General features: G+C 42.9%; 1 protein-coding gene across 4 annotated transcripts in view; it reads right to left on the bottom strand.

Annotated features, from left to right (window-relative positions):
• The window catches only part of PRICKLE2 (prickle planar cell polarity protein 2), a 348,904-nt gene that overhangs the window by 99,278 nt on the left and 225,335 nt on the right, over positions 1-24,291 (bottom strand). Inside the window, exon 1 of one of the 4 annotated variants that reach the window (XM_084765614.1) lies at positions 10,027-10,551. The exons of the other annotated variants lie outside the window; for them this stretch is intronic. The gene's annotated coding sequence lies outside the window, so the exon portion shown is untranslated. Of the gene's footprint in view, positions 1-10,026; positions 10,552-24,291 lie in introns of those variants that run through there. 4 annotated transcript variants of the gene reach the window in all.

Genomic DNA, 24,291 nt, shown 5'->3' with positions numbered 1-24,291 from the left:
GACTGAGAGAGTTTCTGGAACTTCTCCAAGTCTTCACCAAGACCCCAAGGGCTCCGAGAGGCCCCTGGCAGACAGACTATGTCGATGTCGATCCCTTAATCCATGTAAAACAAGCAGTGTTTTTCTCTCTACTCACACAGAGGCCTCCAAATCACTGGCAAGTCATAGGAAATTCTTAAGTGGCTGCTTATTAATAACATTTTCAGTTTATATTAGGCCGCCTTTCATCCAAGGGAACTTGGCCAGCTCCATACACAGGGAACCACAGAAAGCCAACCCTCTCTGCTGGGAATGGGGACCAGCTGGCAGCCACATCCTTCAGGGGCTCAGCTTGTGGGGATTCTGGCACCGGTCACACCCTTCAGAACTTGACAGGGGCCCTTTAATATCTGTGCTGAAGAGCTTAAGGCAAAAAAACTTCCCAGAAACCCACGTTTCTTGGTGATTGAGGCCAAAGGCTCAGGACGACCCCAGTGGACTTACGAAACAAAAGCATCAAGAAATTGTGAGTTATATAAAAAAAAAAATACCGATGTTGGATGGAAAGCCTGCCATTCATACTGAATTAGGCATAACAGGGAAAAATGATTTTTTTTTCAGGGGAGGCCTTAAACACAAACAAAACAAAACCCTCAAGGTTTTCCACCAGAGGGATAGGGGAAAAAAAAAAAAAAAAAAAAAAAGACAAGATGCTAACTTCCCTGCTCCAAGCTGGGTTTTTGTGGTTTTGTTCTTGGCCAGAACTCGTTTCCTCTTTCTTCAGGAGAGAAAGGAGTGAAGTGCATAGAATGAAAATAACATTTCCTGGTTTCATGTTTTATTGGAAAGAAGCCTTCGGTGGATTGGACTCACATGGCCCACAGCAGTAAAGTTCTGGAAACACTGTGTTATATACTCAGATGTGACAAAGGGCTGGGAGAAAGACGGATGCTCCTGACTCCTCCTTCAGGACCAGGAGGATGTGGAGATGGCCACACTGTGGAAGCACAGTGGATGAGATGAACAGGCCAGACTGCGGGCCTGCTGGGGGTATGAGGTGAATCTCAGTACGGATCCTCCCCCTCCCCCTCCCCTGTCAGTCTTGACTATTGGAATCTAATTCACCCCAAGTCTGGGCTACCCCAACAGCCTGCTCTGCTCTCCTGCCCTTCTAAAATCTAGCTCCCACCACTGCTCTTACAACGATGCTGACAACACTCAACTCTCCAGCTTGGCATGTCACAGCAGCAGCAAAACAAAGGGCAAGTGCCCTAACTGTTGGGTAAGGTCCCATGGACTCTGCCTGAGTCCTATTTCTCCAGGTGCACCGCACTCAGTCTTGCTTAATGCTGTAGCCGTATTGGCCTTTATTTGTCCCTTCAACTTGCTGAGGCCAGCTCACTCTTGGACCTTTGTAGCTGCTGTTCTGCCTAGGAAAAAATCTTTCCTTGAGTTCCTTGTCAGCTGGTAGACATATGTCACTGCTCAAATATATAGACTCTCATTTATTTTAAAGAAAAAGCTCACCTCCTTTTCTCACTCGCTAGTCTACTATTTTAATTTTTTTCCTTAGCAGCTGTCACCATTTGAAATTACCTTCTTGGTTGGTACATCCCTCGTTTTTCTTACGGAGTGTAAACTCTGTAAGGTCAAGGATCTTGCAACTATAACAATAATCACCAAGTAAGTAGCTCATGAAACCGTTTGAATCTCTAATTCCCGCCCAAATCTGGTTTGGCAGATCTCCGCGAACCACAGACCCTTCGTTGCCATACAAACAAGATATTACTGGCAGGTACATTTTGTTATATAGTTAAAATTGGTAATAACTTAAAAAAAACCATATACTGATATGCGACCAAAATTGTAGTGTGTGACTGGAGTGTGTACTGAGAAGTACATGACAAAGATGGCATCGCACTGGCCTTTGCCAATAAAGTACACAAAAGAACAATAAAGAAGAGAGGGCGGCCATTGCTGCAGAGATGGCACCATGGCTTCAGTGTCATTTGATCACTGACTATCCAATATTTAAAAGAATGTTTGAAGAACAGATGGACTAAAAACCCCTGGCCTACCCAGAGTCAATGTTCAGAAGCCTTGAGGGGCTGTGAGAGGCCAACAGAGCGTATTCCAGAAAAGCAAGAAGCAAGGGCTCCCATGGCTTTAGCAGCCGACAGCACAGCTCTTAATTTACCCATCTATAAAGTGGAGAGAAATGACGGACTCTCCTTCCAGCCCCGCAGGATGAAGCATTGGATTCCAGGTGGTCACGTGCAAAGGAGAGGTGCTCTTGAAGGGCTGGGCACTGCTTGTTTCCTAGTTCCACGTAAACTAAGGAACGTTCTCTGAACTAGACTTCAGCCATGTACCACTCAGTCTGTAGTTCTTAAGTGGGAGTGACCTGATGCTTCAGGAATATGAAGAAGGCTGGGGTACTTGGAAATTTTTTTAAAAATGAAGACATACACATTCACGGAAAATTCTGTGTGTAACTTCAGAAAGGTCATCAGTCCTCTCAGTATTGTGGTATACCTAAGAATGTTTGGTTTCTTGAATTGCTTTAGACTAAAAATACCTTCTGTGAAAGAACATAAGGGTGGGTAAGTAGGGAGGTGGGGCTCTGGGAGGAGTTGGGGGATGGGAAAGAATATGATAAAAAAATATACCGTATAAAATTCTCAAAGAATACATTTAAAAAAGAAGCACCATGGGCTGGAGGGATGGTTCAGCAGGTAAGAGCACTGTCTGCTCTTCCAGAGGTCGTGAGTTCAATTCCCAGCAACCACATGATAGCTCACAACCATCTGTAATGTGATCTAATGTCCTTTTCTGGCATATAAGTGTACATGCAAATAGAGCACTCATATACGATAAATAAATAAAATCTTAAAAAAGAAGTACCACATATCTTGCATTCCCAATAATATTCCATGTTCATTTTTTAATATCCCAATGAAAGAATATATTTATAGTACTTTAATGTACACTATATTAATTATCATTTTATATAATAATAAATCAATTAAAAAGAAAGAAAATTCAGTAATAAAAGACATTTTCTTCCTTCAGGATTAGTAATAAGTACTTTTTATGGCAGAACAGAGACAAGCAAAAATTTATTATTTGATACGCACCAGTTTCCACTGTATCTTCACAAATGTTTTAAAAGAAAAAAAAACCAGGCATATCCATTCTGCAAACATTTCTATGTCTTAATTTTTTTAGTTGTGGTGAAACATTTTTTAAGACTTACCTTCACAACCACTCATCAGAGTGAAGCCCAGTAGCATTGCATATGTTCACATTGCTGTGCAGCCAATCAGTCTTTGTTTTGCAATGCAAAACTTTAAATTCATTAAATTAAGAAAGGAAATAAAATACCTTCTCTGGTTATTTAGACTTCCCACAGAGCCTCCAATTTTGCCTTGTGCCCTGAAGACACTAAAATGCTACTTCTGACTTTGTATCGCTTCTTCAAAACTTCAAATTACCACATGATAATGGCAGTGACCAGCCAGGGGCAGCAGCTCCTCAGTGAAGGATGCAAAACAGTTGTAACTAAACTGCTTTAAGGGCATGGAACACTGGCACTGAGGCAGGCTAGGCAGTTAGCTGACAGAGGGAAAGGAAGATGGCTTCAGGCTTCCTGCTTGGCTCTGCCTAGCAACTATGCTGCTTTCTGCCTCCTCACCTTCCAGAAGGCATTCTTTACAACAAAAAGTGTGATGTCCAGAGAGGATGAACAACTGGATTGTTTGGGCAGCAATTTCTTTTGTTGGTGTGTGTGTGTGTGTGTGTGTGTGTGTGTGTGTGTGTGTGTGTTTTCTTGTGGGTGCTCACACATGTTCTTATGAGTGTACACACCTTGAAAGTGGAAAACCATGCTTCTGTTACAAGTGAGTGAAGGACAGAGGGCGATGTCTGAAGTCTCTTTTTTGTTTTGTTTTCCACTTCATCTTTTGATAGAGGATCTTTCAGGGAATATGGAGCTCCTCTTTTCAGGGTTAACAGTTATGTGCTAGCATTCCTGGGTTTTACATGAGTGCTCGGGCTCCGAACTCAGGCAGGAGCTCTACTGACTGAGACATCGTCCTACTATCTTTTCAAATCCCACCTGGCAGTGTTTTCTCACTGCTTCCTAATGAGGCAGGTTTCTCACAGGACACAGCCTGAACAAGACACAGGATGGCCCATCACTCCAGCAAGGGACACGTTTCTTGCACCTTCTGAGATAAGGGAGTGAAGGAAGTATGGGGTTCTTCACTGGTTTTATTGCTCAGCAAGGTATGAACTAAGTCTTAGAGCAGCTAACTCAAATAAAGAATAAAAGCCTGAGCCTTCTGAATTGAGCAGTTTTCCTTTCCTGAGGTGCCTTTGGGTGCCTATGTCAAAGGCAGTTTAGCAGCAGCAGCACCAGGGAGCTTTACAGAAAGGCAGAACCTGCATTCCTTCAATGCCCCAGGTGCGTGCAGGTTATTTCATATTTATGAAAGCCTGGTCCTCAGCACACCATGGTCTACCAAGGGACCTTTAGCATCCCTCATCATGAACATCCAGTAGTGAAAACGACAGCCCGTCACTGACAAGATCAGATTTACTTGGAAAGTTCACACTCATTAAGGCCAGTGCTAGAAATGAACTTACTGGCCAGCTGACTCAGAATCCTGTGTGTCAAGAGAAAAGAACAAAAGGCAACACAGCCCTTAATATTAGACAAAAGGTCTTAAGCAATAACCCTGGGCCCAGAATCCGGTGGGGTTGGGGGATGTACATAGGCAAAGCCCAGCTCGGCAGAATGCCCCATGTCCCCTCTCACCTAGCTGCATGCCTTCCACTGGCCTTCCTAGCCTCTCATCTCTTTTCACACTCACATCCTACAAGCCAATTCAAAGCTGTAGGGGCCAAATGAACCACTGTATTCTCTTCTGTGCCAACCTCTTGGATGTTCCTAATCTCTTCCCCTGCCCACCATAAAAAAAAAAAAAAAAAGAAAAGAAAAGAAAAGAAAGAAAGAAAAAAGAAAGGATTTTTACTCAATATTAAATTGGATAATTTTCAATGGAGGTATCCAGAGAGAACATTTAGAAGGAAAGAAACATCCAGAAGTCACAGCACTGTGTAAGTACAAGGAAGCCTCTTAGAAAGGTAGACATAACTCAGTGTTGGGACTATTGGCTACGCTGGATTTGAACCTCATCTTTACTCTCCACTGTTTGTAAAACCTGAGAGAAAGGCCATTACTTGGCCTCTAGAAGTCTTGTTTGCTCAATCATTTAGCAATGCCTTTGCCTCACTTTCTCTGACTTCCCCTGACAAGGCAGGTCTGCTGCAAACTTGCTTTCAGGATGAGAGTTCTCATGCGTGCTCTGTTCTGAGCACAAGACACATTCGATGGAGAGGACCCTGTTCTTGCTGGTAGGGAGGAAGAACGGATCTAACATGCTGTTCAAATCGGCAAGCTCAAGCTGGAAAACAAATGCATGTTTCTAAGCTATCTGTCCTCTTCTATAAGCCATCTCAGACAGCCAAGCCAGCATATATATAGATATATAGATATGTATTCATCATATAAATAATTAATTAGATACATGAGAGCTGTGTGAATAAGGTAAATTATGTGAATCATAATTCATGTTGAGTAGCAAGGAGGTCATGGTGGTTGTTGTTTCTACACATCCAAACACTAGAATACAGACATGCAAAAGCATGCACTTCCATGTACGCTGTAACTACTCTGAGACTGAAATACATGTGTTTTACAGTCGAGCCCTGGAACTTTCATGCATCAATATCTCCAAGGACTCATAACTGATGAACAGATGCCAAGAAAAAGAGTTGGGAAAATGGCACGCTGCCCAGGTGAAATGAAATGCTAAGAATTTCAGTCTTAGTTACTCTTAATGCTGAACGGGGCTAGGCAATACTTATGAAGTTTGATTTTTAAGGAGGAAAAGCGAGGAGGAGTTGAGGCCAGTGAAGTTCCCATTGTGAGAAGAGAGACAAGAAAAGCCAGGCATCCGTCATCTGAGACAGGCTGGGTGACGGGCTGTTAAAGATCCAACAAAGAGTTCACTTCTCACTACACCCTAAGAGAAAAAGGCTCCACTAGTCCCGGCATCGCTTTAGACAGCTTACATACCAGGGAGGGAAAAAGGGAAGAACAGAAACCTCCAGTGCTCCCATAACATTTGTGCCACTACTGCACCAGTGAGCATTATTGCAGATGGCTTGTTATTTGTAGCTGGCAGAGTCCGTAGCTCCACTATAGGGCAGGACCCCATATTCAGGAGTAGTTGGTCAAAACAAGTCAGACTTCATGTTTTCTGTCCTTCTTTCTTTTTTCCTGCTTTGTTGTTGTTGTTTTGCTTTTTTTTCTTTTTCTTTTTTTGTTAGAGAGAGAGAGAAGGGGGTGGGGAGAGAACAAATGGCTAGGGAAGTAGAGGAGAATCTAGGAGAAAGGACAGAATAGAATGAACACATATTGCATGAAACTCTCAAAAATTAAGTTAAAACATAAAAAAGAAAAAAATAACTCTCTTATAGTCCTCCTTGGTGTAGGCTTACTATGACTCACAGCAAGTATGACTGCAATGACACATTCCCAAATAGGTCACCCCTCACTTTGCTCATGTCCACACTGCCAACTAGCCAAGTCTTTATATTCCATGCCTCTTTACAGAGTTACATTTCATCTTCTAACTTGGCTTTCATATTTGCTTTTCTCATCCAAATTATTTTTAATTTTTGCAATATTTTAAATTAAAATATTATATATATATTTTTTCTTTTCTTTTTTCTTTCTTTCTTTCTCCTTGCCCTCTGCTATCCCTCTCTGGTTCCAAATGCCATTCAGAATCCTATCTGAGAGACAGAGCATTTAACTCTGTGTTTGATGACCACAGTGAAAAGACAGCTTAGAGGACATTAGAGTAAAGTGTTCTGGCCTAGGGACAGACAAGTGAGTGGATGGACAAGAGCTTTTCTCACTCTTGGCACACTTGGGGCTAGAAACAAGGGGTTGTCACCTCTCTGTCATGGAGGCTAAGCCATTTTCTCTCTTAGGATTTCAGTATTTCTGATGAGCAAATCTTAAATCTACTGCCCCCTACTGTTCACAGATTGATATTGAATGGGAAGTAATGAAGTCATGGTTCACCAAGAGAACAAAGCCAATACCCAGCATGGGGCAGGGGTTAGAATGTGGACCCTACAGCCACCTGCCTCACAACATTTGGAGGAATTTATTTCAATGCGCCTATGACAAAAAAAACAATTTCAGTAAGGTCAAGTGATTTCCCTAAGATCCCCTGTGCTTTCAGAGGGCAAGGGCAGCAGGCTCCCATCAAAGCATTATACTAATACCATGTTCCACGGAACGTATGCTAATATTAAAGATCGTGTCACCCAAGAAGTACTAACTCCCAACTCTGAGTTTCTGGAAAACGGGTTTTACACCAGACATCTCTGGGGCTGTTAATTCCTACCCAACCCCACCATGACGTTATTGTGGTGACAGGGACCAGCCTCGTACCTGCTAGGCAAGTGCTCTGTCACTACTACATCCCTAGCCCTAATTTAATTTTAATTTTCTTACAAAAGCTGACATTGGAGTTACATTTCTGGGAGGAAGAAAGGGAAGGAAGATAGACAGATGCTGGGAGGACAGGGAGAAAGAACAGGCCAACTATGTGGCTGCAGCAAATCAGTGGGAGAGAGTTATCATGGCAAAGGATGGATGGGGAAAGACACACACACACACACACACACACACACACACACACACACACGGGAGGAGGCGGGGAGAAAGAGAGAGAGAGAGAGAGAGAGAGAGAGAGAGAGAGAGAGAGAGAGAGAGAAGATGAGGCAAGCAGACCTATTATTTTCTCTTTTCAGACAGTCCTGAGGCTGAAACCACCCAGATGGTGGCATCATTTTAGCCCTGGAACTTTTGAAAAGTCATCTAGCAGGTGAAACACAAACCCAAGGGCCACCCTGGGCAGAGGAGAAGAGGCCAAGCATCAGTGCTAGAAAGAAAGGAGAAGATCTGCCTTTGGCAGGCACAGCTGGAGAAGAGGAGAAATCCAAAAGGGCTGGACTCTAATTTGGGGGCCACAGCTCCCTCAGTGTGACCTGTCAGCTTCCACAATGGGAAGCCTTCTTTAAGGGAGCTTAGTCCTACTAGCCCTGGCTGGTTTTTCTTAAACCATCTTTTAGGTACAGATAGCACAGTAGTTCTAGATAATATACTTTATTATATCGACGCTATCAATAGGGTGTGAGGTTCCTGTGAGTGCAAGAGTTCGGCTTTGGCAGTGACGGAGGCGGCATCTCTTCGGCAGCCTTACCTCTGGGCAGTGAACATGTGGCCTTTTCAGTGGCTTGATTTGTTTTCTGCAACAATGCCTATGATACTCAAGTCAGTAAGGGAACAATACTAACGGCCAGCCTTGGCTGAGCATTTACAGTGTGGCTGACACAGTTCTGGGGGCTTTTTATATGCCACCTCACTAAAGCCTTCCAGCTATCACCCTACGCGCAGATCTCACGGCTCTCTCCATTTCACAAACAGAAATGGATACTCCAAAAGATATTCAAGTCTTTCCACTTCTCAGGGTCCAAGCTCTGCGTGAACACCATCTCATATTATTTAACCTCTTGAGTTCTTTCCCCACACTTTCCACTTCTATAAAGCATTTGTCCTTCCTGCATTGTTAACCCTCTCCCATTTCACCCCAACCCATACATATCCTATGGGGGACGTCTTTACAAAAATAACTGTACTATTCAGAATTCTCTTTTGCTGACTGCTCTATAACATGATAAAGAACACAGTGCCCAATGAAGCCAATGTGTTTTAATTCTCACATTAAAAAAACAAAACAATAACAACAACAAAACTCTCCAGGGGAAAGGGCATTTGAGGGAAAGGAAAAACATCTACAGGTACTCCCAAGAGGCACTAAAATCCCAATTTTTCAGAATATGGTGATTCTATTGAAGTTGTGACTTACTCTGGAGCCCCATCTTGATCCATCTGTGAAAACCACCAGCTGTCTCTTAGGGAGGCAGATGAGAGCAGCCAGTGTGGTCTCTTGCAAGGAAACAAGATCGCTTCTTATATTAAAGCCTTGCAGAGATGGGTTAAAATTGCCTTCAGGATACAGCAAAGCAAAGCACACACGTTCTAGTAAGCTATAGGCCTCTTTGACATGGCACCAATGTCCCTATAATCCTGTCATAACAGAACCCTCCCTTCCCCGTGATGCCACACACGTTCACAGTGGAAGTAGACCTCTCTCTTTGGGGAAGCAATCTAGACCTCTAGGTAAATCAGTCACTTTGGAGGATGTCACCACACCAGGCATATTTATTTCTGGTTCCTAGAAGCCCACTCGACCACAGCACAGTACAAGGCCGCACAGCAAACGACAGTGAGATTAAAAAGCAGAACTTCATCCCAAGACCTCCACGGCATATCAACAATGCTATGATTGGCTCCTGGGAAGCCAAAAAAGCCAGGGTGAGGAACTAACTGAAGACAGGCCAGTAGGGAAAAAGCATGATCATGCGTTACAGCAGGGTAAGCAGTCAGATTCTGAAGCTCTGTCACGCTTTCAAAGCCAAAAGGACTGGCTAAAATTAAGCCTCCATAATTTAAGGGCTGCTTCTTTATCTGGAAGTGAAGTGTGTGCGTGCCTCAGCATCACGGATGATGCTTCATGTATGTGCTGAAATGAGGGCAGCAGCACACGAATGCTAACCCCCCACCCCCACCCCATTGCTGTTGTTATTAGGAAAGGGTCACTTTTAGAGAAACACTGTTTCCTAAGCACTAAGATTTGAGGATATGTCATACCTGCGCCATACCACTTTGCCTTGGAACTTTCTAATAAGCAAAGAGAAGGCAAAAGGTTCCAGAACACCCAAACCACCTCCTGGCCTTAAGAGATACTATCTTCCTCCATCCAGAGACCCTAGATCCTTTCTCATCCTGACTGCAGAACGTGTTCCCCGCTAGCTTTGAGAATTAACACATTTTCTTACCCGCCTCCTAGAGGATATGCTGCGAAGCTTCAGAGGAAGGCAGCGCTGAGACGTGATCTGGTCAGTGGTCCCAGTTCACTTTCCCCCTGGAGCTGGTATCAGAAAATGCGAGCAGGACCCCAGGCAGCCCAAACATCTCATATACTGAGTCTCTGCAAATCCGAGCCCTTCCTGAGGCAGGCAGCAAGCTCAAATCCAAGCCGGTCGGCTCTCGCATACCTTCGGAGAGAACGCCCTGCCTAGAAGCGGACCCTGCTGGAGAGCCACCAAGCTAGAGAGTGCGACTTGCGCCCTTGTTCTAGGCCTGCCTGAGCCCTGGAATTGTCTTCTCAAGAACCCGTTTCCTCTAAACTCGCCGCCGACTTCACGATTTATCTGAAGGAAGTCACTGACCCCAGTCTCTGCGTCATCAGCTGATCCTGAGCCAGACCTGGGAGACCAGTCAGCTGCTCGCAAAGCCCGGGGCCACTGAACCAGGAAATGTGCAGCTCATCCAAAAAAATAATAATAACTGTCACAGAGCGCCTGGCAGAGCAGGAGAAGTCGCTGTTCGCAGTTCCAATGCCTGCATCCTCCGCATGCTAATGAGGCTGTGATGTCAGCAAGTCAGTCACAGCATCTGGACGTCCCAGTCTGGCCGCCCAGGGTTGAGATTTATTTACATGTAAATTAGCCTCGCCTTCTAAATCAATAATCCCTAAACCAAAGTGTTGGGGGGGGGGCGGGAGGGGGGCGGCAGTCTTTGCTAATGCTAAGGCCCAGCTCTGAAACCTCCAAAGGAGCAGGGTAGAAAAAAAAATTATAAAAATCACATCTCAAGAGGCTTGAAAGACACATGGCTGTTCGCCCCCACCTTCTCTTTAAAAGCAGCATGCCAGAGATCTTAACTGGGCACAGTTATAGCCTGGGTGCTCTTTCAGATGAGAAACCATAGCAGCCCCCAAAGCATAATAAGATCTCTCTCTCTCTCTCTCTCTCTCTCTCTCTCTCTCTCTCTCTCTCTCTCTCTCTCTCTCCTTTCTTTCCCCACCCCCATCTCCTCTCTCTATCTGGTCTATGCTGAACCTTCAAATGCTGTGCTTTTTTCCCCCTCTTCAACTTTCATTCCAGGGTGCTAGCTGCCCCCCCCCCCCATCAAGTCGCCTCTGAGCTTTTATGAAGTCTGGAATAAAAATGCATTCCGCTTTCACCATTAACTTGGGATAAGACTTGGTCACATATAGCCTCTGACCCCTCACACGAATTTCAAGTGAGCATAGGCGACCCCATCACCACAGACCTTGCAACAGTGTCCGAGGACTCTCAGGCACTCAGACGGCACTGTCCCCGTGGCTTGCATTCAACAGGTCAGAAAACAGGCAGAATGGAGACTGGCTTGTTCCCTTGTCCCCCCTGGGATTTCAGCAAGCTTGAGCCAGAACTTCCATTGCTGGACCACAGATTGGAACATCTTTAAATATCTTGAACTCTCTATCATCCTGAACCACAAGAAGCTGTTCAAATAATTAGAAGCAAAGAAGGAGGTGGGGGGGGGTGTAAGGGGTGGGGGGTAGGGGGTGAGGGGTGGGGGGTGGGGGACTCCAGAATCGAGACACTGGGGTTTAGGTTCTAGCTTTGTTTCCTGGTAGCTAAGAGATCTTAGACAAGTAATTTAACCTGTGAGGTCTTCAGACGTTATGTGTACCATTCTCTCATAAAACAAACATTTATGTGTATGTGAGTGTTTATGCGTATTTATTTGTGTGGGGGAGAGGTTGAGTGCACATCTGTACACATGTGGAGGGAGAATACCCTTTGCAACGGTTCTTCAGGTGTTTTTCTGCAACAGGGTCTCCTGTTGGCCTGGAGCTCACCAAGCAGACTAGCCTGGCATGTCAGGGAGTCTATGGTCTATCTGCCTCAGCCTTCCAAGTGCTAGGGTCACAAGCAAGAGCCTACAGGCCTGACATTTTTCCACGGGTTAGGTCCTCACGCCTGAAGGCAAGGACTTCACAATCTGAGCCATCTCCCAAACCCCATAAGTAAATGTTTAATAGACATATACTTTATGCCACACAGGCTACTGGGGTTGTGCATCTGCAGAGTGTCTGCACTCATTGAGTTTATATGCCAAAGTGCAGGAACAGAAGTATAAATGCAGAATGGCCAACTATGGCGACAGTGAACAAAACGCCATTCAATCTAATAAATAATGATAATTTCTGGCCTTTTCAATGAGGCAAGAAAACTGTACCTAGGTGTTTAATATACCAGGGTTGCCACATTTTTTTTTTGAGTATTTTTCTCCATTGTTATCTCCTATTGCTTTAAACTAATTTTCTTCCCATATTCCCAGTTGGCCCTTAGACCAGTTAAACAATAGACACAAACCAGCAGTCTGGCCCCTGAGCCTCAGACAAGGAAACACTATGGGCAAATGGTGTGTGTGTGTGTGTGTGTGTGTGTGTGTGTGTGTGTGTGTGTGTGTGTGTGTGTAAGGGAGGGTGTCAGCTGCAGAGGCTTAGAGAGGCACAGCCCATCACTCACTGAGGTCCCGGAGGACAGAGCAGCCAGTGCAGCTTCTTGCCCCATCCCATCTCTGTCAGAAAGCCCACTGCGATGAGACCTGCCTTTTCAGCTGGAGTTTCTGAAGCTTCAAATGAATTTCTTTGTTGGATGTTGAGAAGGTAAATTATGTCTTTTGTTATTCATAATTGTATTAATAGTGCTTAATCATTTCTTCCAGAAGGTATTTTTATGGTTCACAGAAGACCTTTATGATTAACAACATGGGACCTGAAATAACTTTTTCACCCAGAGAAATGGAAGATGAGACACACTCTGTTTTAGGTCCCCATTGCACAGTACTCAAAATATGTGGGGAGTCATGTGGATATGCCATCCTTCAAGAGATCCACTGACAAAATAATCTGGGGCCACCGATGGGCCCAGTGGAAGCGGTGACATCCAACCTCAGGGTTGAACAACCTCATAGACAAGTCTTCTCAACTTGCTTATGGCCCAGTTTTGTCATGTGAAGACGGGCACACAAAATAATGAGGTGCAATTTACGAGGGACTGACAATGAAGAGGGGAATTGTACTGTAGAAAAGTGATAAAAGATTCATCTTCAATGGAATAGATTTGGCGTGAAGCTACAGATTTCATAAGATTCAATAGTATAGCATGGGATCAGTAATACAGTACGGACTTGACAGCATGGTATGGAGTCCAGACCGGATGCTCTGGGGTCCACTTAGTTCTTTGATTTGAAGCCTGAGACTTCCTTGCCACTGGTGATAAACTCCGAGTGGGCCTTGTACTCAGCCTTGCTAGATAAGCCCTCCATCACCGAATAGCCCAGGGTTCCCATCTGTAATACAGGATGTTAACAGCATCTAGAACTCTTGGGGGGGGGGGGAACTTCATAGAACTCTTGGGAGAATTAAGTGAAATATTTCACATGGAGCCTATACAGCATACACTTGACAATGTTAGTTATTCGTAGAAGAAACAGGTATTCATTCATAGCTAGCTACCGTCACTATCTGTTTAGATGCTTGATTTCAAAGGTTGAAAGGAAGACTTTAAAAATCATTCCCGCTCCTAGCTGGGAGTGGTGGCACATGCCTTTTTTATTCCCGGCACTTGGGAAGCAGAGGCTGGCGGATCACCGTGAGTTCGAGGCCAGCCTGGCTGACAAAGTGAGTCCAGGACAGCCAAGGCTACACAGAGAAACTCTGTCTCTCAAAAAACAAACATACAAAAAAATCATTCCCACTCCTAAGAGTTAACCCTCAAAGTTCCACCTAACATATATAAACTTCTGACATGCCCTGTTCTATATGCTCTAATGCAAGCACCTTTGACTCCTAAATACTACGTAAGAAAGTATTTAAAAAATAAAAAAAGAAAAAGAAAAAAGAAAAAGAAAGCATTAAACAAACAAACAAACAAACAAACTAAAAATTGATCAACACCAAGAGGGAATCATTTCCATTTCTGAAACTGTATAATGAGACAAAACAATCAAAGGCACTCCTTTACACACAGTGAGGCAGCTCCTAATAAACCAGAGAGTTAAAATATAAGTTTCAATGCACCTGAAATACCAAGCATCGCAGCTACCCAGTGTGGCACACTCAGAGTAGCAGTGTTTCCTCTTGTGAGCACGAGGCTGCCCCAGATCTGGAGCTCACTGCCAATAACCAGCTTTATAAGAGAGTACCAAACCACCTACCACCACTGTCTTTGGAAATGACTGAAAATTACTTTTGCATTATTAGGGAGTTGAAAAATCATCAAATCTTTCTTATACCAATGTCTATTGTGTATTTCTGGAATGTGTGCTTCATCTCCTCATTATCTTGTGGTGCTTGGGATCACACACACGCTGCATGAGCTCCTCCTGCTTGTCATATGCTGGGGATGCTATGGTGACCAAGACAGACATGGGTCCAGCCTTAAAAGAGCTTTGTCATGAAAAGTGAAGATGATGAAATAAGCTATTAGATAAAATATGATGTGTACTATGAGAGGGCCTCTGTGGCCCTTAGATCTAACTACAGTCCAGAGGGGCATTCCAAAGCTCAGTATATTGAGGAAGCAGAATATCTATGAATCAGAGATACACAGACTCTTAAAGTAATGGTCTACAGGTAGATAATTCTTTACAGTGATGCTCTTCACTCCGGAGACCACTCTGTTGAGTTTTTAGAAATATGCTTTTATGTATTCAACATGGCCATGCAAAAACTCCTTAGGAAAGTTCAATGGACTGGTATACGGGCAAACTTGTATTGTGCAGGTTGTGCTCATAAAAGCAGATGAAAACTATACTGATGAAAGCAAACTTCATGGGCAGAGGTAGAGAAAAGCAAGGAATATGTGCACAGGGCATGCAAACCCATCAAAAATCCATTAAAGGCCAGTGAAATGGATGCAGATGCTGACATTTGGAACTTTGTGGTTAGCCTGGAAAATGGAAAATTGCAGAAGTGACAATACCATATAGGAAAAGGAAAGTAAAACTGTGTCAAATGTGATACACACACACACACACACACACACACACACACACACACACACATATACTAGGAAAACTGTGGCTTGAATTATGCTTCAGGTCAAAGCAATTTTTGCTTTTTTTGGAAACAATTTTCTATGAGGAAGACCCATCCTAAACATGATATGAAATTTAGGAGATATAAATAGAAAAATAATCGTGCTGAAATTGCCAAGGTCAAATTTTAGTAGCTAGAGAGAGTATCTAGGCAGGAGGAAAAAGCACTAACCTGAAAGGACAACAAATAGAGAATTAAAACCCTGGCAACATGGGAGCAGGGTACAGGGCAGCACCAGTGTACTAGAAAAGCAAGTCATCACTGGACTCCCGTTGTCATCCGTTAGAACCTTATCAGATAATTACAAGGAAAGGCTACCTGAGTCGTTCTGGTTAGCTGGTTAGCTTAGGGAGAAGAAAGTAAGCAGTGCTAAGGACCATGACAGCCTAGAGGAAGGCCTTATGAGGAAGGGTGTAATGAACAATTTTTTTAATCTCCTTTCCCCTAGGTATCAAATATGAAGGGATGAATTAAATGAACCTAAGTAAGGCTTTTGAGTACTGAGATAAGAACTGGTGTGGATCACTTAGAGAGATGGTTGTATTATCATTTTGGAGAAATTAAAAAAGATAAAAAGACCATCATTGCCGGTTAAGGCCGGAACCTTCCATGAAATCCTAATTACTGCTAAGAGACATGGCGGAGGCTTCAAACCACGCATCTAATAAGAATTGTTTAACTTCATTTTTTTTTAAGCAAATGTATACGCTGTGTGTGTTCACATATGCACTCATATCTGTTCTGGAGGTGTTCTGACATTCAGACATCAAAATCTTGTAAGTAATTGAGGGTGGGGAGAATATCAAAGAGTTGTCATATTAATAGGGACAAAGGTACAACATAATAAACAGTCTCAGATTTCTGTGGTTTAACACAGGAAACATTGATTTCTGATTCAGTCAAGGCTGACTCGGGGGAGTGGGGCAGGGCACATAGGCTTTGTAGGTACCTCCACCCCAAGATGTGACTCAAGGATCTGTCCCAGCCCCCTGTTGTGTCTCTGATTTCAACCTGCAATTTCTATGCTCCAGCAACACAAGAAGTGGGAAATGAATAGGCTTCCATGTGATTCAGCTTGAAGATGAATAATATCACTTTGATTGATCAAACTGGTTCTATGACTGCATCTCAGCAAGGAGGCTGAGAATTGTATGTACCAGAAGGAAGAGGAAATGCAGATAATAAAAACATCTGTAAGGCACGCCACACATCAACTTTCATTTTTTTTCTGTGTAAAGACATCTTAGAAACACAATCTATTAAAACTAGGATGTCATAAAACAGTGGGATGCTTAGCATGTGGAAGAAACCTGTATTCACTGGGTAGTTCCAAAAGAATACTTGAGATCAAAGCAGCACGTGCTGAGGGCCAACAGTGAGACAATGAAAATATATATTCTGCCATTTTACTATCGTTCAAGCAACAGGCTCCACACCAAGTCACCTTACAAGGAACACATGTTTGAAGTGTGGGGCCTTTCTGCTGTGGAGGCAGAGGAAGAAGGTACCCACAGAGCTGGCTTCTCAGAAGGAAGTGCTCAGGAGAGACATCCTTAATGGCTTCCGACCACTTTTCCAATTCAGATTCATTAGGTCTTATGCAAGAGCCTAAAACATGATCTGGATGAAGGCTGGCTCCCTCGCCTCCCAGATGCATATTCATGATGACGACAGCCTATCCTAGTTTTAGCTTCTCTACCTATAAAATAGGTCTCTCATTCAAGCTTAAGAATGGTTAGGCAAGCATGGAGGTGGTGGCACACTCCTTTTATTGCAGCACCTGGGAGGAAGAGGCAGGCAGATCTCTGGATTTAGGACCAGCCTGGTCTACAGAGTGAGAGTTCCAGGACAGTCAAGGCTACACAGAGAAATCCTGTCTTGAAAAGCTAAACAAACAAACAGACAAACAAACAAACATGATCAGATGAACCACAAATCCTTTGTAGAATAGTTTATGTGCCAACTGTGTCATTTTCCACCCAGTTTTCAAAGAAAGGCACAAAAAGGATTGTTGCTGTAACACATAATATAAATTTTCACGATATACACAAGCTCCCTCCTCCCCAGACCATTTTTGTCCACGTATTTTTAAAAAGCCTATATTATGAATACCCCACAGATCACTGATACTTCTAAATCCTATGAAAAACTACCTGCCACATTTTAAATTCAGAAAAACAATATTCTGCATTTTTCTTATCATCTTAGGAATCACCACATTTCATGTCCTTTAATTACCCTTGATCCCAATAATAAAGCACATGCAGTTTTAACATTGGCTTTTATCTTATTTTAATTATATTAATTTAAATACAAGATATGGACAAGCTATACTGAACATATCAAAATAAAAGAGTACTGAATCCTATACTTACTACAAAAAGTTAAAAATCATGTCAATGGTTTAAACAGGCTTGCTGCTGCACATTTTCATTAACATACCACTAAATTGGCATGATGTGCCAATAAATAGGTTTTTAATTAAGAAAAAAAAAAAGTAGCTGCATTTACTCTGGCAGCTCTTTGGATGACTGGTTCCTTCAACCAGCTTAGTAGAAACCTGGATTTCTATAGAGGAGAACAAGCTGCTTACTGCATAGGATGCTTTGGTTTTCTAGCACTTTCCAAAGGCAGCTACAAGGAGACACTTCTCTTGAGAGAATTGTGATAAAATAGAAAGTAGCCTAGAAAGTGGAGTGTAATAGCCATCTGCCTCCCAAAGTAGCAAATGGACAGCAAATTATCTTCCCTGGAAAAAGTAACCTGGGAGATAAAGCATCCCAGATGGACAGCCTGAGACGGCTGTTCACACAGAGTGAGAAGGACCTGAGCACCTGGTGCTCTATGCCCATGACATCAGTCCTCACCTAAAAATCTACCTTTGTCATCAGTACCATACAGACTTGCTAAGGGAACAAGGATCCAAAGCCGAGATCTGTTCCCGGGTCATTATAACACCCAGGGTCCTTCCTTTGGTTCAAGTTTCACACAGCTTACAGAGCCCATGGGTTATCATAATACACCGTGTATAATACATTGCAAATAATTTCTGAAGAAAGCCATAGAGCACAGAATGTTCTCTGTTCCTCTAAATGGGGTGGATTGCTTTGTACAAAGCAAGAACACATAGGGTTGACCTCGGAGGCAGGAGCGCTTTCCTTTAGAGTTCTTACTCTCTGTCACAGTCTTTCATTCTCATGGTGGTGGTCCTCCCGTAGTGCCAGCTGTGGCTGTTTGAATGAGACTAGCTTCTATAGGATTACACATTGGAGTACTTAGTCTCCAGCTGGTGGAACTGTTGGGAAGGTTATGGGAACTGTTAGGAGGGATGGTCTTGTTGGAGGAGGCCTTGTCACTGGGGACAGTTAGCTCTCTCTTTCTGCCTCCTGCTTGTGGATGACGATGTAAGCTCTCAGCTACTGTTCCAGCACCATTCTTGCTGCCTTGCTCCCCATCATGGACTCTACTGCAACTCTGAGCTCCAATAAACTCTTTGTTCTGTAAGACACCTTGGCCATGGTGTCTCTTCACAACAACAGGAAAGGAACTAAGACACCAATAATTATTTAATTAATGTTACTCTAACTAAACTCTGTGCTACCTGGAGGGGATGCTATATCTTTATTGTTGCTGTTTACTGCTCTGTTCCAAGCACCTGGTACCTTGTGGCCTGACAACTGATGAATACTTGCTGAGGAGTAAATGTTTGACAATTTATTTTTCCTGTCTAGAAATTGGAGGGCATTTGGAGTTACTTGTGCAATAACAGCTCCCTGATTCTGTACTCTCACAAATTTTGGAGGGGGGGAGAGAGAAGAAGAAGAAGAAGAAGAAGAAGAAGAAGAAGAAGAAGAAGAGGAGGAGGAGGAGGAGGAGGAGGAGGAGGAGGAGGAGGAGGAGGAGGAGGAGGAGGAAGAGGAGGAAGAGGAGGAGGAGGAGGAGGAGGAGGAAGAGGAGGAAGAGGAGGAGGAGGAGGAGGAGGAGGAGGAAGAGGAGGAAGAGGAGGAGGAGGAGGAGGAGGAAGAGGAGGAGGAGGAGGAAGAGGAGGAGGAGGAGGAAGAGGAGGAAGAGGAGGAGGAGGAGGAGGAGGAGGAGGAGGATGCTACAGTTTCCTACGGCTCCAATGGTTTGGCCTCTTTGCCCTGCTCATCCTGGTCTCATTGACAGGTCTATGCTAGAGAACTCCCAGCTGGGCTCAGGAGTGGGACTTCTACTTCTCTATTCTCATTCACTACTTAGACCTGGTCTGTGGTTATAACTTCTGCCTTGATACTAGTAAGTGAGGACCAAACTGCCCCATCAACTCTGAGCTTACATATCTATCTGCCTGTGTTATATCTAAAGGTACATGTCAAAGGCTTCTCTCAACTACCATGTTTGCACCAAATCCTCCACAAACTTGCTTCAGCTTCTGTCTTTGAAATACTAGCTTGTGAGTGTGACCTTTTTGTACACTGTGTGAAGGTTGTTAATTCTGCACCTCCAGATAGCTGGTTACTGTCTGACTTTGGTTCTCTAATTCTAATCGCTTAACACTGATTCATATATTTTTTTCCCAGACAGGGTTTCTCTGTGTAGCCTTGGCTGTCCTGGACTCACTTTGTCGACCAGGCTGGCCTCCAACTCACAGTGATCCACCTGCCTCTACCTCCTGAGTGCTGGGATTAAAGGAGTGGGTCACCATGCCTGGACATATTTTGTAAACACTTCCATCACCTTCTGATTGGTTTAACAAAGAGCTAGACAGCCAATAGTTGAAGCAGGAGAGGGTAGGCAGGACTTCCGGCAAAGATAGTAGCTCAGGGAAGGAATCCAAAGTGGGAGGAGTCACCAGCCAGACACAGAGAAAGAAACAGGCGCTAGTATTGAGGACAGGTAATGAACCATGTGGCAGAATGTAGATTATATAAACAGGTAAATTTAAATTATAAGCTCTAGTTGGGAATAAGCCCAGGCTAAGGCCAAGCTTTCAGACATAATAAAAGGTCATGATATTATTACTAAGGAGTGGGCAGTCTGAAGAAAGTTCAGTTATATTAGCTAATGACAACTTCATCATCACAATGAAAAAAGAGTGAGTTCCTTTGACATTGCCTTTATTTATATTTTTTCCCTCTTACTCTTCAGCTTATAAATCACACAAAGGAAAAAAAAATCTGTATCTCAGAGGCCAAATATAGTTTGCTTCATATCTTCTGATAAATGCTGGAACAAAAATCACCCCATTCATGTATCTACGTTGGTATCTACATAGCGTTTATGTATCTACATTAGGTTTCTATATTCATGCTACAACAAACTTGAATAGTTTCCAACAAATACCTCGTGGCTTACCAAAGTTAAGACATTTCCTAATCTTGTTTTGAACACTAGACATTTTCCTGCCCTCACTTAATACTACTGAGCTAAATGTTGGCTCTACCCAACAGCTTTCTTCTGCTTCTATTGTTATCACTGTAGTCCAAGCCATGGCTATGTCTCTCCTGTATGGAGTTCCAGGTTACCATTACCCAGCCTTCCTCTTGGCCAATCATCAACTCTGTTTTGTATATTTACACAACCAACGGCACCTCTGTGTGAGTCTCTTTGGGACTCTGCTCTTGCCTGAAGGTGCCCCTGCAGATCTAGGCCACATACCTTCCCTAACACCGTTTCCTGCTGCTCTTTGCCTTTTTATAACCTAAATCTTGGGTCTTGCGCATGCTAGCCTCATGCCTCACCCCCATGAGCTTTTGCACATGCCCTTCCTCTGAAATGGTCTGTTTTGTGGACGGTAGCATGGCTCACTGCCAACTTCGCAAATCCAGCATCACTATAGGAGGCCTTTTCATCCTTTGTGAGAATAATGCCCCTCTCTTCCCTAATACTACCAAAACATCTCTGATTTTTTCCCTTTGACATCCCCCCCCTCTCTTTCTCTCTCCTCTTTCTCTTCAAGACAGAGTTTCTCTGTGTAGTCTTAGCTGTTCTGGACTCACTTTGTAGACCAGGCTGGCCTCGAACTCACAGAGATCCGCCTGCCTTTGCTTTGCTGAATGCTGGGATTACAGGCATGCACCAGTGAGACCAGCCCCTTTGCCATTTTCTCAAAACAATTTTGTTGAGACATACTTTACACACCATGCAATTCATACATTTAAAACGAACTAATAGATGGTTCTAGTATGTTCACAACCTTTACCACGGGCTAAGTTTAGAACTCTAACTGACCTACAAAGAAATTCTCATTAGAGAGTTGCTCCCTAGTGGCCTCACTATCCTGGACTTAGACAAACATTAGTCTACTCTGTGTATGTAAATATTCCTATTCAGCACATTTCAGGCAAATAAAATTTATCATATGCAAGCCTTTGTGAATGATTTTGCTTTAGTATACTTTTTTTAAAAAATTTATGTATGTTGTAGCTTATATCAGAACTTCATTTATTCAACATTGCATGATATAATGTTATGGTTTGGAGATGAAGTATCCCCCAGTAGAGACATTGTTCCCCATGTGCTGGCACTACAGGGAACCTCAGAAGGATCATGGGGACACTAACTTCAACAATGGATAAGCCCATATTAATTACACATAATTGTATAATGATGGGTTTCACTATGACTTTTTTTGCTTTTATTTATTGTGTGGTATGAATATGTGTGTTTTCTTGTGTGCAGACATGTGAGTATGGAGGTACATATGCATGCACATACATGAGGTTGATGTTATGTGCCTTCCTCAATTGTTCTCTATCTTATATACTGCAGAGGGTCTCTCTGTGAACTCAGACCGCACCATTTCATTTGGCTAGCTTGGCTCGCTCTAGAGATCCCATCTCCACCTCCCAGCAGCTGGGATCATAGCTGGGCTGTCACACCCTCTCAACTTTTACATGTGTTCTGGGATCTGAATTCTAGTCCTCACACTTGCACAGTGTGTAACCCACCGAGGTATCCCTGAGGGCCTCATTACGACATTCATATTTGTATATAATGTGTTTTGATCCCTTGATTGTTTTCACTCTCACCAGCATTCTCTTGTGTTCCTCTCTCACTTCTGTTGGTCCCCTTTGTCTTCTCAATTTGCCCCACCCTTCTACGTTTAGGAGTTTCTGTTTGCTTGTTTGTCTGGGACCATAATTTTCATTATGGTTATTTTCTGGATCATAGACACCTTATCAATGACTACATCACTGAAAAAAAGCATTGATCCCTTCCTCAGAAATCGTCAACTGCCTCTAGATCTTTAGGGAAAAGGTAGATCCTTATGATTCCCCCAACTCTACTCCATGGCATGATGCTAACACGCCTAGTCTCCTGCACGTGTTGTTCGGGTTATCACAGTTGGTACGAGTGCGAGAGTTGCAATAGCCGGAGCATTCCTGGAAGACAGCATTCCGCCCCTTCTATTCCTTCTGCTCCCTCTGCTGCCAGGTTCCCTGGGTCTTTGAGAGGGTGACTCAGCCTCCCATTTATGGCTGAGCATTCAACATTTGTTTGCAGCACTTTGGGCAGTTATAAGCCTCTTCAAAATGAAATGACATCGTGTAACAAATTGACCTGATAGACACCTCCAGAAGATTCCACCCAAACCCTAAGATCATACGCTCTATTCCTCACATGACATCCTAGGACACAAAACAAATGTTAAGAAATTCAGAAAATTTAAAATAACTTCATGTATCCTACCAGACCACAATGTCATACAACTTAAAATCAATAACAAAAAATCTTTAGAAAGTACACAAGCTCACAGAGATTAAACACCGTGTCACCGACTGATGAATGGGTCAAAACAAAGAAAAATGATTCCTGGAATTAAATAATGAAAACACAATATGACACACTTCTAGGTCACATTGAAAATGGTCCTAAGAAGGAAATTTTTAGAAATGATCAATATTTTCAGAAAAGTGACAGAATACAAAGCCAGCTCACAAAAATCTATAGCCAAAGCTGGGCAGTGGTGGCACATGCCTTGAATCCTAGCACTCAGGAGGCAGAGGCAAGTGGATCTTTGAGTTCAAGACCAGCCTGGTCTACAAAGTGAGTTCTAAGACAGCTAGGGCTAACACAGAGAAACTTTGTCTTGAAAGCTAACAAACAAAAAACTAAGTAGCCTTTCTATATACCAATAACAAACACAGTGAGAAAAAGATCATGAAAACATTCCCATTTATAATAACCTAAAAAAAATTAAGGATAGTCCAAGATCTCTAAAGTGAAAACAAATTTTTGAAGAAAAATATTGAGGAAGACATTAAAGATGGGAAGTCCTCCCGTGCTCATGAATTGGTAGAACCAAAAGTATAAAAATGAACATTCTACCAAAATCAATTTACAGACTCAAGGCAATCCCAACCAAAATGCATATAACATTCTTCACGGAAATAAAAAGAATTTCCTAAACTTCATATGGAATCTCAAAAGACTGCAGATAGCTACAGGAATCTAGAGAAAAAAGAACAATGCCAAAAGTACTACCAGTCCAGATTTTAAACTACATTACAAAGCCTAAGTAACAATAAAAACATGGTACGGCAACAAAACAGACGTACAGATCAATGGCACAAAATGGCAGACCCAGATATGATTGTTCTAACTATAATCAGATAGTTGACAAACATGCCAAAAAGACACATTGGAGAAAAGATATCTTCAAAACATAATTGGGAAAGCTAATGCTCATATGTAGAAGAGTGAAATTAAACTCACACCTAACACCCAGCACAAAAATCAATCCCAAATGGGCCGAAGACCTCAATGTAAAATCTGAAGCCCTGGGACTGCTGGAAGAAAACATAGGCAGTACCCTATGTGCGGGAACAGACTTTCTGAATAAGATTCCATTTGATCAGGAACTGAGAACAAAAATTGACAAAAATCCATTTTATAAAACAAAAAAGTACAGAAAAGGTAAAAATCAAGTTAGTGAAGATGAAGCCTACAGAGTGAGAGAGCATCTTTGGCAGCTATACATCTGGCAGAGGTTAATATTCAGAATAGTAACAGAAATAACAGAGTAAGATCATGAACAACAATGACAACAACCAAAGACTCAAGAAAACAATCTAATTATAAAAATAGGATGTATATCTAAGCAGAGAATTCTCAAAAGCAAAAATAATAATGGCTAAGAAATACCTTTTAAAGTGTTAAACATCATTAGAAACCAGGGAAA

Source organism: Acomys minous (genome assembly GCF_964271855.1).
Source record: "Acomys minous genome assembly, chromosome: 17".
NCBI classification, from domain to species: Eukaryota; Metazoa; Chordata; class Mammalia; order Rodentia; family Muridae; genus Acomys; species Acomys minous.
Note: the sequence above shows the minus strand (reverse complement) of the source record. Positions and strands in the feature narration are given on the sequence as shown.